The 14,807-nt window shown below is 37.0% G+C and overlaps 1 protein-coding gene across 5 annotated transcripts in view; it reads right to left on the minus strand.

The window, feature by feature from the left end:
- The window catches only part of LOC129745322 (polypeptide N-acetylgalactosaminyltransferase 5), a 361,703-nt gene that overhangs the window by 202,918 nt on the left and 143,978 nt on the right, over nt 1–14,807 (minus strand). Inside the window, exon 1 of one of the 5 annotated variants that reach the window (XM_055738320.1) lies at nt 14,494–14,519. The exons of 3 other annotated variants lie outside the window; for them this stretch is intronic. The gene's annotated coding sequence lies outside the window, so the exon portion shown is untranslated. Of the gene's footprint in view, nt 1–14,397; nt 14,414–14,493; nt 14,520–14,807 lie in introns of those variants that run through there. One more of the 5 variants, XM_055738321.1, reaches the window with a different exon arrangement.

Raw genomic sequence — 14,807 nt, forward strand, 5'->3', positions numbered from 1 at the left:
TTTTGCGAGAACGAATTGCGCGGCTCCGTTTATCAGGGTTTGAAGGAGTCTCACCAGATAGCTGAGGCCAGGTTACGTTTGGGGGGCGATCAAATTTGGCCATAATAGCTTCATGATTTTCTCCTATTTGCTTTTGCAATGCATTCACGAGATCGGATAATTCTTCGACTTTCTTGCGAAGCTCGATAACCTCATTAGGGGGGCGCCGAATAGTATCATCCAAGAATGCATGCAAAGTTCGATTTGCAAACAGCTTTCTGCAATCAACACAAAGCCATAGTGCCTTATGGGTGCTGAACAGCTGTTGTATGCTGCTTCGGTTGGCGTCACAACACTCCTGCTGTACGTGAAAATATTTTGCACAGCAAGCAAGCAAATTCAAAACCTGTAAAATGTTATGCGCTGCAGGCTTGATCCTAGGCCTAGTGTAAGATCTCATGTCAAATTTGGGCCAGATAGGATTACGGGAAGGGGTCGCTCAACGAGCCTAAAGTTTGTATGGGATTGTGGGACATTTTGTTCGGAAGAAACATGAAAAACCAGTTTTTCATCAATAACTTTTGTTTCCTACTTCCGATTTCTTTTGAAAACGGGTTTTCTTAAAGCCCAAGTTATTACAAATTTTCATCCGGAGATTGAAATTTGATTCAAATATAGATAAAAAAAGTTATTAGGCTTCAGAAAAGGGTTAACTTTTTTAAGAGTGGTATTCATCACGGTTATCGCTGCGTCGAAATGTTCGAACGCCCCGACTCATTAACAATGATGAATACCACCCTTAAAAAAGTTAGCCCACTTTTGAAGCCAAATAACTTTTTTATCTTAATTCGAATCAAATTGCAGTTTTCGGATGATATATTTGTCATAATTTGGGCTTCAAGAAACCCCGTTTTCAAATGAAATCGGCCGAAGGAACCCAAAGTTATTGATGAATAACTGGTTTTTCATGTTTCACCCGAACAAAATGTCCCAAAATCCCATACAAACTTCAGGCTCGTTGAGCGACCCCTTCCCGTGATCCGAGCTGGTCCAAATTTAGGATTAATTTTAGCCTAAATTAAAGTCTAAATTATGACAAATATTTCATCCGAAGGCTGCATTTCGATTTAGCTTATGATAAAAAAAAAGTTATTAGACTTCAAAAATGAGGTTACTTTTTTCAGAGTGATATTCATTACTGTTAATGCTGCGTCAAAATTAAAAGTGATGAATATCACCCTTAAAAAGATAACTATTTTTCGAAGCTTAATAACTTTTATATCTTAACGAATTGAAATGCAGTTTTCGGATGAAATATTTTTCATAATTTAGACTAAAGTATAAGTTAATAATAAGTTCTTAAAAGAAAACTCATTTTCAAAAGAAATCGGCCGAAGGGGACCCAAGTTATTTAAGAAAAACTGGATTTTCGTGGTCCTCCCGAACAAAATGTCTCAAAATCCCATACAAACTTTAGGCTCGTTGAGCGACCCCTTCCCGTGATCCGATCTGTCCCAAATTTGGCATGAGGATCAATTCAAGCCTGCAGCGCATAACTTTTTCAAATGTCGGGTCATTTGGGGCACTCTATTGCCCACATTATTATTATTCACATTATTTGAGATACGAAGCTAAGAACTTAAATTGAGTGAAAGTAAGTTTTGATTTTTGGGCCCCAAAACGACATTTTAAGAGTTTTTTATATCAATATAAACAAAACTGAACTGGAAGTTAAAGTGATTTTTATATGTTGTTTTCTTGTTGATATTTTTGCGAATAATGCTTGGATTTAGCCAAGAATCGCCTGGATATTGCCCGGTTTTCGGATTGAAAAATTTGTAATGAAATGCCCGATTTTTGTATGGTTTTCCAAAACAATTTCTCGGAAATTTCCGGCCCGGAAACGTACACTAAGTATTCGTTTAAAAGTTTTTGTTTTGTCCGTTTTCCATTTATTTAACGGAAAGTGAAGTTTTTGTTCAATAAAGAAGGTACGAACAGAAAATTTGAACTATTTCAATGATTATTATGAGGCAACCTTTTTTTTTTTTTTTTTTAAATATGTCTTTATTAGTCTTTTAATCATTACATTTAAGTTACATTATTAAAGTTAAATTAAAGTGTTCAGATCAATTATGATCAGTTCAACTCTTTGATACAGTTAATTTTAAACATTGTTTATTTGATTTAAATTTGCTTAAGCAATAAATAATTTGATTTATAGGGGAATATCCTGTTGAGCAAAAAAAAAATGTATAAACTTAATCCTAAATCCTAAAAACTAACTTAATTGTAAAGAGAACGAATCTCTGCGATGAAAGACTGCATCGATTTGCCTCTGAAGTTGGAGATGATGTTGTTGGCCATCTCTCCGATCGATTCTATGCCTGCAATCCGATGAAGATCTTCGGTGCTGTGCCAAGGTGGAAGCCGCAAAATCATTTTCAGAACCTTGTTCTGAATCCTCTGGATGGCTTTCTTCCTCGTCGCGCAGCAGCTAGACCAAATCGGAACTGCGTACATTATCGCTGGTCGGAATACCTGTTTGTAGATTAACATCTTATTTCGCAGACACAACCTGGATTTCCTGTTGATGAGAGAATAAAGAGATTTAGTATATTTATTACACTTAGATTGAATATCTTCAATGTGATTTTTAAAAGTAAGATTCCGATCAAGTGTAAGTCCTAGGTACTTCACGTGATCAGACCATTCTAATGAAACCCCATTAAAAGTTATGGAATGATTTTCATTAGGTTTTAAAAATTGAGCTCTTGGCTTATGGGGAAATAAAATAAGTTGAGTTTTGGAAGCGTTAGGAGAAATTTTCCACATTTTCAAGTAATTCAAAAAGGAATTTAAATTTTGTTGCAATCTACTGCGTACCACCCGTAAATTTCGACCTTTGGCTGAAAGCAAAGTATCGTCAGCAAATAATCTTCTACCTTTTCCTTCTGGTACATCAGGAAGATCAGAAGTAAAAATATTGTATAAAATAGGCCCAAGTATACTACCCTGAGGGACACCAGCTCTAATGGGTGTCCTTTCAGAGCATGAATTTTGATAGCTTACTTGTAAGGTTCGGCTAGTCAAATAATTTTGAATAATTTTGGTGAGATATACAGGAAAATCAAATCGAGCTAATTTAGCTACTAAACCTTTGTGCCAAACACTGTCAAAAGCTTTTTCAATATCAAGAAGAGCAACACCAGTTGAATAACCTTCAGATTTGCTAGCGTTAATCATATTAGTTACACTCAAAAGTTGATGTGTAGTAGAATGTCCATGACGAAAACCAAATTGTTCATCAGGGAAAATAGAATTCTGATTAATGTGAATCATCATTCTATTCAAAATAACTCTCTCAAATAGTTTACTTAAAGAAGGGAGCAAACTAATTGGTCGATAACTTGAAGGCTCTGAAGCACTTTTCCCAGGTTTTAAAATTGGAGTTACTTTGGCATTTTTCCATTTATTTGGAAAATAAGCCAAGTGAAAACATTTATTGAAGATTTTAACTAAAAAATTTAAAGTGCTTTCAGGCAACTTTTTAATAAGAATATAGAAAATCCCATCTTCCCCTGGGGCTTTCATATTTTTAAATTTTTTGCAAATCAATTTAAGTTCATCAATATTTGTTTCATAAGAACTTTCAAATACATTTTGTTTAGAAAGAATATCATCAAATTCAAGGGAAATTTGAGCATCAATTGGACTTACAACGTTTAAATTAAAATCATGAGCAGACTCAAATTGTTGGGCTAATTTTTGAGCTTTTTCTGCATTCGTTAAAAGAAGTTTTTCTCCGTCTTTCAAAGTAGGAATTGGCTTCTGGGGCTTTTTCAGAATTTTAGTTAATTTCCAAAAAGGCTTTGAGTAGGGTTTTATGTCCTCTACTGCTTTGGCAAAATTTTCATTACGAATGAAATTTAAACGACGTTTGATCTCTTTTTGAAGGTCGCAATAAATAAATTTCAAATAAGGATCCCTAGTACGTTGATATTGGCGTCGACGAATGTTTTTCAGTCGTATCAAAAACTGAAGATCATCATCAATTAAAGGTTGATTCAATTTATGTTTAACTTTAGGTATTGAAGCGGCTTTAGCATTGACTATTGAAGGTGTCAAATTTTCTACAGCCAAATCAATATCTTCTATTGAATTCAGTGGAACGTTTACATCTAAATTACGTTCAATAAAATTCATATATCGCTCCCAGTTAGCCTTTTGAAAGTTAAAAGTTGATTTTAAAGGGTTTTCAATGGGACTTTGGGATAAAGAAAAAGTTACTGGAAGGTGGTCTGAATCGAGGTCCGCATGAGTAACTAATTGACTACAATGCTCGCCTAAATCCGTTAGAACCAAATCAATAGTGGAAGGATTTCTAATCGAAGAAAAACAAGTATGCCCATTAGGATATTCAACAGTATAATAACCTGCAGAGCAATCATTAAACAAAATATTCCCATTAGAATTTGATGAAATATTATTCCAAGATCGGTGTTTTGCATTAAAGTCACCAATAATAAAAAATTTAGATTTATTTCTGGTGAGTTTTTGTAAATCTCCCTTCAAAAAATTTTTCTGTTCACCGCTGCATTGAAAAGGCAAGTATGCGGCAACAATTATAATTTTCCCCATAGAAGTTTCTAATTCAATTCCAATTGTTTCTAAGACTTTTGTATTGAAAGAAGGAAGAAGTCTAAATTTGAGACGACTATTGATGACAATAGCTACACCCTCACCTTGTCGATCAAGTCGATCATTTCGTAAAATTTTAAAGAAAGCATTGCTTTTCAAGTTATTGTCTGGCTTTAAAAAAGTTTCAGTGATGGCAGCAATATGTATGTTTTGAGATTTCAAAAATAAAAAGAATTCATCTTGGTTAGCCAGCAAAGATCTAGCGTTCCAATTCATAATATTTAAACATCTATTTGGATCCATGAGGGAATCGCAAAGTCATAATAATTTTGTTAGCATAATTAAAAGAAGTTTGGAAAGCTTCAAACATTGAATTTGCTTTCAACATAAGTTGCATCATTTCCATTAAATTTTGATGCAAAAATTTTAATTTTTCCTCAGTAATCTCACCCAAATCAACAAAATTGTTAGGATCAGAAAATGAAGGAGAAGAACAAGTATTTGAATTTCGGGGATTTTCCCAAGCCTTCGCATGAACGTTGAGACTTGGTTTTTTCCCATTTTTATTAGTTAAACCTGAAGAGGGAAACCCATTTTCAACCACCTCTGAGAACGATAAACAACGAGTCTGTGGCGCAGAATCAGCCCAGGTAACATTAAAATCACTTCGGGTATTACCCAGCCGTGATTCCAATGTAGACCGAGGCTGAATGCGAACAGGCAGGTTGTTTGCCGGCCCGACGTGTGAAGACGAAAAAGAGGAAGGAGGAGAAGAAACTTTTCTGGAAACTTTGGGATTTTTCCTAGAAGCAACAATTTTTGCCCTAACGGGACAGTCTAGAGAATTCGAGGAATGATTACCTGCGCAATTCGCACACTTAAAAAATTCTGTTTTTGGCTTATCACCACCAAAAAGGCATTTAGATTCTTCATGATCGAATGAGCCGCAAAACATGCATCTGGCATTCATTCTACAATTTTTAGTGCCATGACAAAAAGCTTGACAACGACGACATTGCGTAATGTTTTGTAAAAAATTGGTAGAAGATTTACGAAAAGGTTCGAATTTGACTCGACAATGAAACATAAGACGAGCCTTTTCAAGAATTTGCAAATTATTAACCTGATCCTTTTTAAAATGGATCAAATAAAGTTCAGGAGCAAAACCAACACTACTGGTATTATTCGTGTTGGTTCTTTTCCTCATTTGAATTACTTGAATTGGAGAAAAACCTAACAAAGAATTTAATTCAGTTGTGATCTCATCCGGTGTTTGATCGCCAGTGAGACCACGAAGTACAACTTTAAATGGACGATCACTTCTAGTGTCGTACGTAAAAAATTGGTGTTTTTTATTATTCAAATAATTTAAAACCTTTTGAAAATCATTAAAAGATTCCGCCAATATACGAGCAGTTCCCCTTCGACCGATCTGAAAAGAAATCTTCACATCCTTGACGGAAGTGACGATTTCTTTTCGAAAGGCATTGAAGTCAGGAATCGTGACCGTTATTGGTGGAATCTTTTCGTTTTTAAGAGTATAAGAAGAAGAAGGTTTCTTAGTACTCTTATCAGAATTAAATATGAATATTTCCTCATCACCGATGTTATGAAGGACATCGAATGAGTTGGAAATTTCAACTTTTTTGGGCGATGGACCTGAATTAGGCTCGGCAATTCGTTTCCTACCGGCCCTTGAGCCAGCCGATGACTTCCCCATGCTGGAAAGAAAAGAGAAAATATGAATAAAAGAAAATGAAAATAATTTTAGCACTGAAAAGTGCTGATTGAAATACAGGTAAGGAAAAAATAAATAATGTAAAATGTTCCTGCGGTACACAGCAACGATACGATGCTCCGGCGTACGTGTTGACGGCTCAACGGTACAGATGGAAGTGATATGAGGCAACCTTGATTTTATGAAGAACAGGGTGTTAAAATTTCACGTAACGAAATTTTCGATCATTTACGACACCTTTACTGCCTTTCTAAGCAAGATTGTCCCATGTGTAAAAACATGCAAACGAGAAAAACGCGATTAAAATATCAGCTGTATTTCCCATTTTTCCCTCAAACTAAAAATTCATCGACAGCTTTTTCGTAGTGAACAGTTCAAGTTAATCTTTTTACAATGTTTTCTACCAAAAAATTACATTTCCTACAAAAAAAACAGCAAATAAGAGCCAAAAATGCTCCGTGTGACACTTTTGCGTAGAATCAGAACGCATGCCGATGCTAGTTCTACGAAAAAATGTCACACGGCTACAATTTTTCTATCATTTTAAAAGCTTGCGTAGTTTATTTTTTTCCCAAAAACTCATGCTAAACCGTAATTTGAGAAATACGTTCCTCTTTTTTCATAAAAATGTATAGTTGTGTATGGATCCTGTAAGTAGTGCCTACCGAAAATTTTTTAGTGAAAATTTCTCTGAATAAAACACTCAAGGCTTCTCGCTCCTCCTCTGCCCTCTATTTTAGTGTTCTTTTCAGTGAATAACATTAAATTCAACAGTTTGAACTCATCTTAAGACAATTTTTTGATAAAATTTGCATTTTTCATAGAATTTTCTCTAGTGTGACATTCTTGCGCAGAACTATCAACATAGAGACAACCCCCTTGATGAAAATTTCGAATAAGTTCAGAACAAAGTATACTTGTTTGTGTTTTTATTCGAAAGTTAACACTAAAAGAGACCGTTTCCAGTCAAAAAGTGAAAATGACCCAAAAGTCACATGGGACATTCTTGCTTAGAACGGCAGTTTATCTATGTAAAATCTTCTATCAATCCACCAAACGTAACAAGCTGTTCTGACTTTCAGTGATTTTAACTAAAAATTCTGTGATGGGTTTTCTGTGACGCATTTCATTTGGGGGGGGGGGGGGGGGGGGGGGGGGGGGTAGGGTCTAACGGGTAAAAAAAACACCATTTTCACGTATTTTTTCTAGAGCTATCGTTCAAACAAATGTATTCAAATTTTTTGCATTATACAAAGCATTGTTAAAAGAACATTTAGTATTTTTTTCGTAGAAAAATATTGAAAAATGAGCCGGTGACGGAGCACTTTCGAGGATGAAGTTTTAGAAAACAGGAATTGCGGTGGACACTGTATCTCAGCACAGAATCATCCGAAGTCAAAAAATCAGAGCAAAATATTTTAAATAGATGTTTTTCTGGACCCCAACGTATTTATTTAACCTTAAAAATTTTTTATGAAATTTTTGTGTCTGTTTGAAGTAAAAACTACGATTTTTCACGAAAAAATCCGCAATTTTTTATCTGTAAAATCTCCCCAAAGTAAAAAAAACAAAAATAGAAAAACGTTGGGGTCTGGTATTTTATGTGTAGAAAATATGTTCCAAATTTGAAAAGAATCGGATGAGTAGTTTTCAAATGACGATGTCCACGGACTTTAAAAATGTGCTTTCGAGAAAAACGCGTTTGAAGTTTCTGCTCTTGCTTTCTTGCAGTATTAGATAGGAGGACATAAAAGCCTATAATTTCTACAGTTTTGCTTCAATTGACTTGAAAATTCGACACAATATTCTTGAAATGTTTTACAATAAGAAAATAAAAAAATAAAAAAAATAGATTTTTTGAAAGTGTTAGACCCTACCCCCCCTTAAGTTTCATTGTAAATTCATGCCAAATTTGGTCTTTTTTACATTCAACTTGAGCAAAATCAAGTAACTTTACTAGTCTAATCAGTTTTGTTTTTCAATATAATTTTAGAAATCGAAAACTTATATTGACATTGAAAATCAAAATTTTTGGAAAAACGTACAAAATTTTCAAAATCTGTGAAATCTATGAATATTCACAAAATTCTATGTGCTGTGACACAGATTCTGTGAATAAAATTTCCAAAAAATACTGTGAAATTACAGATTTTTCTGTTGTTTCTTCAAGCTTGATCTGGACCGAGTATATCCAGGATATTTCATCTAAAAATCTGGCAAAATTCGGGCAATCGTAAAATAGGCTTCCAAAAAACCTTTCATGATTATTTGGATAAAACATGCTCAAAAAAGTAGTTTTTGGACTTTTTTGCTTCATTTTGCAAATAAAGTGAAAAAATACAAACAAAATCCGGGCTATTTTTAACAAAATTGGGCATCCGGGCCGGACCGGACTTTTCCTAAATGTTGTATAAAATATCTGGGTAACTTGGAAAGCTTATGTCATATTCCCTCCCCTCCCCCTATACGCGTTACGTTGTATTTGAATGGCCCCTAAGGACTGAACAAATATGCAACAAAACCATTGGGTTCTGAGAGACTAATAAAAATGAAAACAGAAATTAGCAAATGCAAATCTAAATGTACCAAAATTTAGTATCGGAGGCCTTTCGTCTATACGGGATGCGTTTCTATGATTATTCAAGATAACCCCTTTTTATTGGGGAGGCTAGAACGACCGAGGTCAAATTGTATGGAAGGCCTTCTCATACAATTTTGTACAGTATTTGTAAAACCATTTCGTTCGTATTTTGATTGATTTTGTATAGAGCCTCACTATTGTAAAAAAGATGTGAACCATATATGTCAACCATTTGGTTATGTAAAACTTGACTGACGGGTCTTTTAACACAGTTACTCATCTGGTTGTGTCAAAACTTGTTTGTGTTTCGAATTTAATGAAAAAAAAAAAAATAAATAAAAAAAAACTCTTACCATTTCGAAAGTGGGAGTCATGCAATACAATAAATCATCAAATAATGTCTATGTATTAAGATCGATTTAACATGAAAACTCTTCATTTTAAAAACGTTAAAAAAAAAGGCAACAAAATTTACATTTTTTAAAAGGTTCAAAGCTATAGAGAGCTTCTTTTGACTAATTTGGGGCGCTGATTCCAAATCTTATATATAAAAATGGAGGCGTTTTCTTTGTAACACCATCACGTATGAATGGTCGGTCGGAATTAAGTGAAATTTGGTATCCGAGGGGTTTTTGGGCCAGAGATGGTTTGTATAATAGTTTCGAGATTAAGAGATATTTTTGTAGCGGCCCACCACACTCCCCCACACCAAAAGACTCATTTGAGCCCCCTGGTAATGGACGCTACTGTTCTCAGCACGTCTGGCAGCAATTGAAAAAGAAAAATTAATACGCGAGCCAAATCTACTCATGCTGAGAACACAAAAATTATTTAATTAATTGCGAGGAAATGTGATGAATATTATTTACACTAATTTAGACTATGAATCTCAATGGAATAAGATTCCTTTGAAGAGATTCATGTTAATCAGGGGTGTTGCTGCAGCTGACCTGTCCATCTCTGCGCATCCCGGTTGCGGATTCTGGGACTCCTCCCGGCCGTCGGTCGTGAACTCACGCTTGCTAACCGCAACGTCGCTCGTGACGGCACTATAACTATAACCAGATTATAACTTTTTATGGAAGGGGGGCTCTCATACAAAATTGTTGATACTTACGATTTCGGTGGAGCACATTGCTGCCGATTGCAGCAGAACCAAAACATTGTTTGTTTTGGTTCCTCTAGCTATTTCCAATTCGCAATCGAGAACAATAGATCGATGATTGCTGATGACAGGTGATGATGGTAAACACGGTACAAATGTTTACATTATCACACGGTTAGGCGAGAATACTCAAATTGGGTTTGTGGTAACACAACAGTGTTGCCAGATATTCTGGGTAGGAATACCAAAGTACTTAATGAGAAATGAGTACTTTCCCGGTTAGGGATTATAAGAAGTGGAAAGTGACAATTAGCTATCGCTAATTAATATAGTTGTGTTCTAATGACCTAACAGACGAAACATGAATAAAGATAACTCTATTCCACCACTGAAACCTGCGTTTTCAACAGATTATGGGCCCAGATTCGCCTGGATTTTGGAAAAACGAGTAAGTGAGAGGGGGGGTACTCTCAAGTATATTAGACTTGCGGTTAGCAAGTTCTGCAGCAGCCAGCGCAGAGGGACAAACCAGCCCTGAGACGAGCCAGAGGGCCACCGGAGAGAGCCAACCAGCAGCCAGAGGATAGCCAGCGCAGAGACCAGCCAGCAAGATGTCCCAGGCCAGCCAGAAGGTTCCACCAGAGGTCGAGTCCGGGGAGGTTCGCGGATTGAGAGGGTTACTCGCGATGCCGTCACGAGCGACGTTGCGGTTAGCAAGCGTGAGTTCACGACCGACGGCCGGGAGGAGTCCCAGAATCCGCAACCGGGATGCGCAGAGATGGACAGGTCAGCTGCAGCAACACCCCTGATTAAATGGGTGGTGCTGATAGCCGAGAGGGTTACTCTCGTGCTTTTGTTGTGCGCTATGGTCAGCAGTTATGAGCGGACCCATGCGCAGAGGACTACCAGCGCAGAGGATCGTCAGCTCAAAGGCCACGAGATGCTTCAGGTCAGCCAGAAGGTGCTACTGGAGTTCGTGGGCGGGAAGTCGATTCCGAGAGGGTCACTCTCGATGCCGACACGAACCGCGCTGCGGTTAGCAGCATGATTTCATTTCCGACGGCCGGGAGGAGGACTCTCGGGATCTGTAACCAGGATTGGTCAGGTTCGAATGCTCCAGATGGAGGATTAGCCCGGATCGGAGATTGTAGGAAACTGTTCGAGAAGGTTACTCTCGTGTTGTGGAGCTACGCTGCGATTAGTACGCGTGAGCTTATCCAAGCTTACAGAACAATTTTCTGTGGCTTTGGAGGAGATGTTTTGGGCGACGGTTAGTTACCAGATACTTCAGCATAGCATTGGATCCAGATGGGTCGCATGCAGCTAAACGTTGCCTTCCGGTTTTATGGAGCGCTCGAAGCGTACTAAGCAACTATCAAGCAGCCCTGAATGAGAGCGAGATTTGGGAAGTGGTTAGCTTAACCCATGTTACAGGAAACCCATTCTGTTTCTCGTACAAATGGGTCTTCACAGCTATCGAAAAATCCCTGGAGAAGTACGCGTCATGAGAGGTGGTTGGCTCACCCTAGGTCACAGGTTTCGTGAGATGATCGTTCACTGGACGAAGATGAACGATGGTGAGGTTATCACCAAACAGCCGTTCAAAGAGTTGATCGGTTATTCGCAGTATCTGGGGATATCATCGAGACCAGTTATTTGTGCAGCGGTTAGCGCGCTATGCCAATACCAGGCCAGTCTGGCCACTAACGAGGCCTGCAGCGTATTCTGCGATACCATCGACGTATGACCGTTATGGCGTTGGTATACCGTAGAAACGCGAACACGGATAGACATCGAGAATCTTACTTCGGGGTCAACGAAATGTCAGCAGACGATCAGTTTGTCATCGACCGAAGCGGAGTACAACATCCCTTGCATCTAGTACCTGGAGGAAGCGCGGACTCATCAGCGGATGAAGCATCTGGACGTTAGGTATGCGTTCATCAGGGAGATCGATAGAAGCGATCAGCTATCTTTGCGACACACTTCCACTGAGGTTCAGCCAGCTGATGCGTTTACGAAGGGGCTACCAAGGGCGAGGCATGTTAAGCTGTTCAGCATTCTCAATCTGCGAATTGAGGGGAGGTGTTGATACTTCGATTTCGGTGGAGCACATTGCTGCCGATTGCAGCAAAACCAAAACATTGTTTGTTTTGGTTCCTCTTGCTATTTCCAATTCGCAATCGAGAACAATAGATCGATGATTGCTGATGACAGGTGATGATGGTAAACACGGTACAAATGTTTACATCATCACACGGGTAGGCGAGAATACTCAAATTGGGTTTGTGGTAACACAACAGTGTTGCCAGATATTCTGGGTAGGAATACCAAAGTACTCAATGAGAAATGAGTACTTTCCCGGTTAGTGATTATAAGAAGTGGAAAGTGACAATTAGCTATCGCTAATTAATATAGTTGTATTCTAATGACCTAACAGACGAAACATGAATAAAGATAACTCTATTCCACCACTGAAACCTGCGTTTTCAACAAAAATCAATTAGAAACAGGACAAAAATCGAACAACTTGAAGACGATTTTCATGAGAACTGATTCACGAGCACGAAGAAGTTAAAGAACTGTAAACATTTTCCAACGATTTATTAAGTAACGGGTAAAATGATTTACGGGTCAGCTAGTATGTAATTTTTTTTTCAATTGTTTTCGAGATAGCTTTAGAAAATAGGTAAAATTCATTTAATCAATTTGTGCACTTTTTGGCAAACCTGTAGAACATAACAAAGATTTGGAAATTAATCGTTTTTATTGAATAAAGACTACGAGTGTTCTATGAGTTTTGCCGTTTTTTATGAAGTTTATGTGAAAGCCTTCCGTTACAAAAGCAAGAAAGGTCTCTCTGCATAATATTCAAATCAACTCCTTTTATCAAACATGCTTGTGAATCATTTTTTATGAAAACCACCTGAAAAAGGTTTGATTTGCGTCACAGTTCGTTTTGTATGAGAACCCCTTCTCCGTATAGACGGAAGGCCTAAATCATCATTGGCCAAAAATCCATGAGCACCAATTTTCACGTCATAAAAATTTGTATAAGATCTCTGTTCCTCTTCAAATCAACAAAAATAAACCATCTATTATCTTCAAAAATCGCTAAGCAATTGTATGAGTTATGTTGTATTACACGTTTATTTAGCATGGAAACACCCAGTATAAAAGTAACATTTGCATTAAATATACTTAACTATCTCGCTTTTTCAAAATTGCGTTATTTTCTTAGAAATCACCTCAAAATTGTTCATGTTTTGTCATACTTAGTGCTGATCAGTATGGAAGCCTCCTCTTACTAGAATCGGAGAGTCTCCAAACCATGTCTGGCCCAAGAAACTTCAGATAATATTTTAAAATAAACTTCTGTTAAATTTCTCGTAGGTTTCAAAATTTGTATTCAGAATTATTGTAAGTTCCGTAATAAAAATTACGCAAATCTTTAAAAAAAAATACCTTTCATATCCCAAAAATACGTAAGAAAACGTAAATTTTTTTTTGCGATTTTGGGTCCAAATTTTACAAACATTTTACATAGACGAACTCGATAGTTCGTCTCACAAAATACTTCTGTGAAAATTTATTCACCAGTTTCTACAGAAGACCATCTACAAAAGAAAATTATTTTCCCCAGTGTTATTTTTCAAGAAATCTTTTTTCAACCGTTACTTGCTACGCTTGTAAAAGTTTCGTTTTTTTTTTTCAAAGCAGAGCAATAAAAGTTGCACCAGGTATTCAGCGCGCTTTTCTAAGACAAACCCCCTACCCTTATCCGATATCGTTTCACGGCTGCATATTTAATGACACGTTATTTCCTTATAATCGAACTGGTATAGTTAGCAAGTTGTATATATTGTTCGAACTGCACCAACATGCCCTTCTACATTCCAAACTAAGCTGCGGTAAAACAACGCGGCGAACACATGTCGTGGATCATTGACGATACATTTACCGTCTTAAATCGCCGGGCTGTGCTTGTTTGCTTGAGCTGGGGTTCATTTGCAGCCGGGAGTGTCGAGCAAAAACTTAGGTAAACGATAAATTTCAGCAAAAAAGACAAGATTTTACGTTTCCCAAAGTGATAAATGTTTGTTGATCTAAAGCACAAAAAATACCTAAACGTTATGTTAAAAGTTACTTGAAACCATTTTCCGGGGAACGAAAAACATGGAAACATTAAATGGAAAATTTCATCCGATTTGGATGACTTCTGTATAAAACCACAAATTTTTCCCCCTATCATTCGAATATCAATCATCCTTCTCGATTTCGACTTTCTGACAACCGCAAAAAATGAAAACATGTTCCAATTAATCAAACACGCGGATTGGAATAATATCGAACCATTGTCAAGTGATAAATGCATCGATATTTTTTCACGGGAAATCCACTTTGGCGCAGTGGCTGGCAAGTATTGGATGTTTTATTTGGCTCCTCTACCCGGTTCAAAGTTCGTCAGCACAACCTGTCGGAAGAAAAACAAGAGAACGAAAATAAAATCATTAGAGTGATTTATCGACGATCGCTGAAAGGAAGAATAAAAATATAATTGGTGTTTTACTGGTTTGAAAATTTATCGGATGAAAAAATACGGTTCGAGTCTACCGAAATCGGATCAAGGTGGGAAGGGAATTCGGCAATTGTTCTGAGGTTTGATTGAATGAAAGGTTTAACGTTCGATAAAATTCATTGCAATGGAAACATCTTCTTTTAAAACATTCAAGATACTGAACTCGGTTTTTGAATTCCGTTCA

Source organism: Uranotaenia lowii, chromosome 2 (assembly GCF_029784155.1).
Source record: "Uranotaenia lowii strain MFRU-FL chromosome 2, ASM2978415v1, whole genome shotgun sequence".
NCBI lineage: Eukaryota > Metazoa > Arthropoda > Insecta > Diptera > Culicidae > Uranotaenia > Uranotaenia lowii.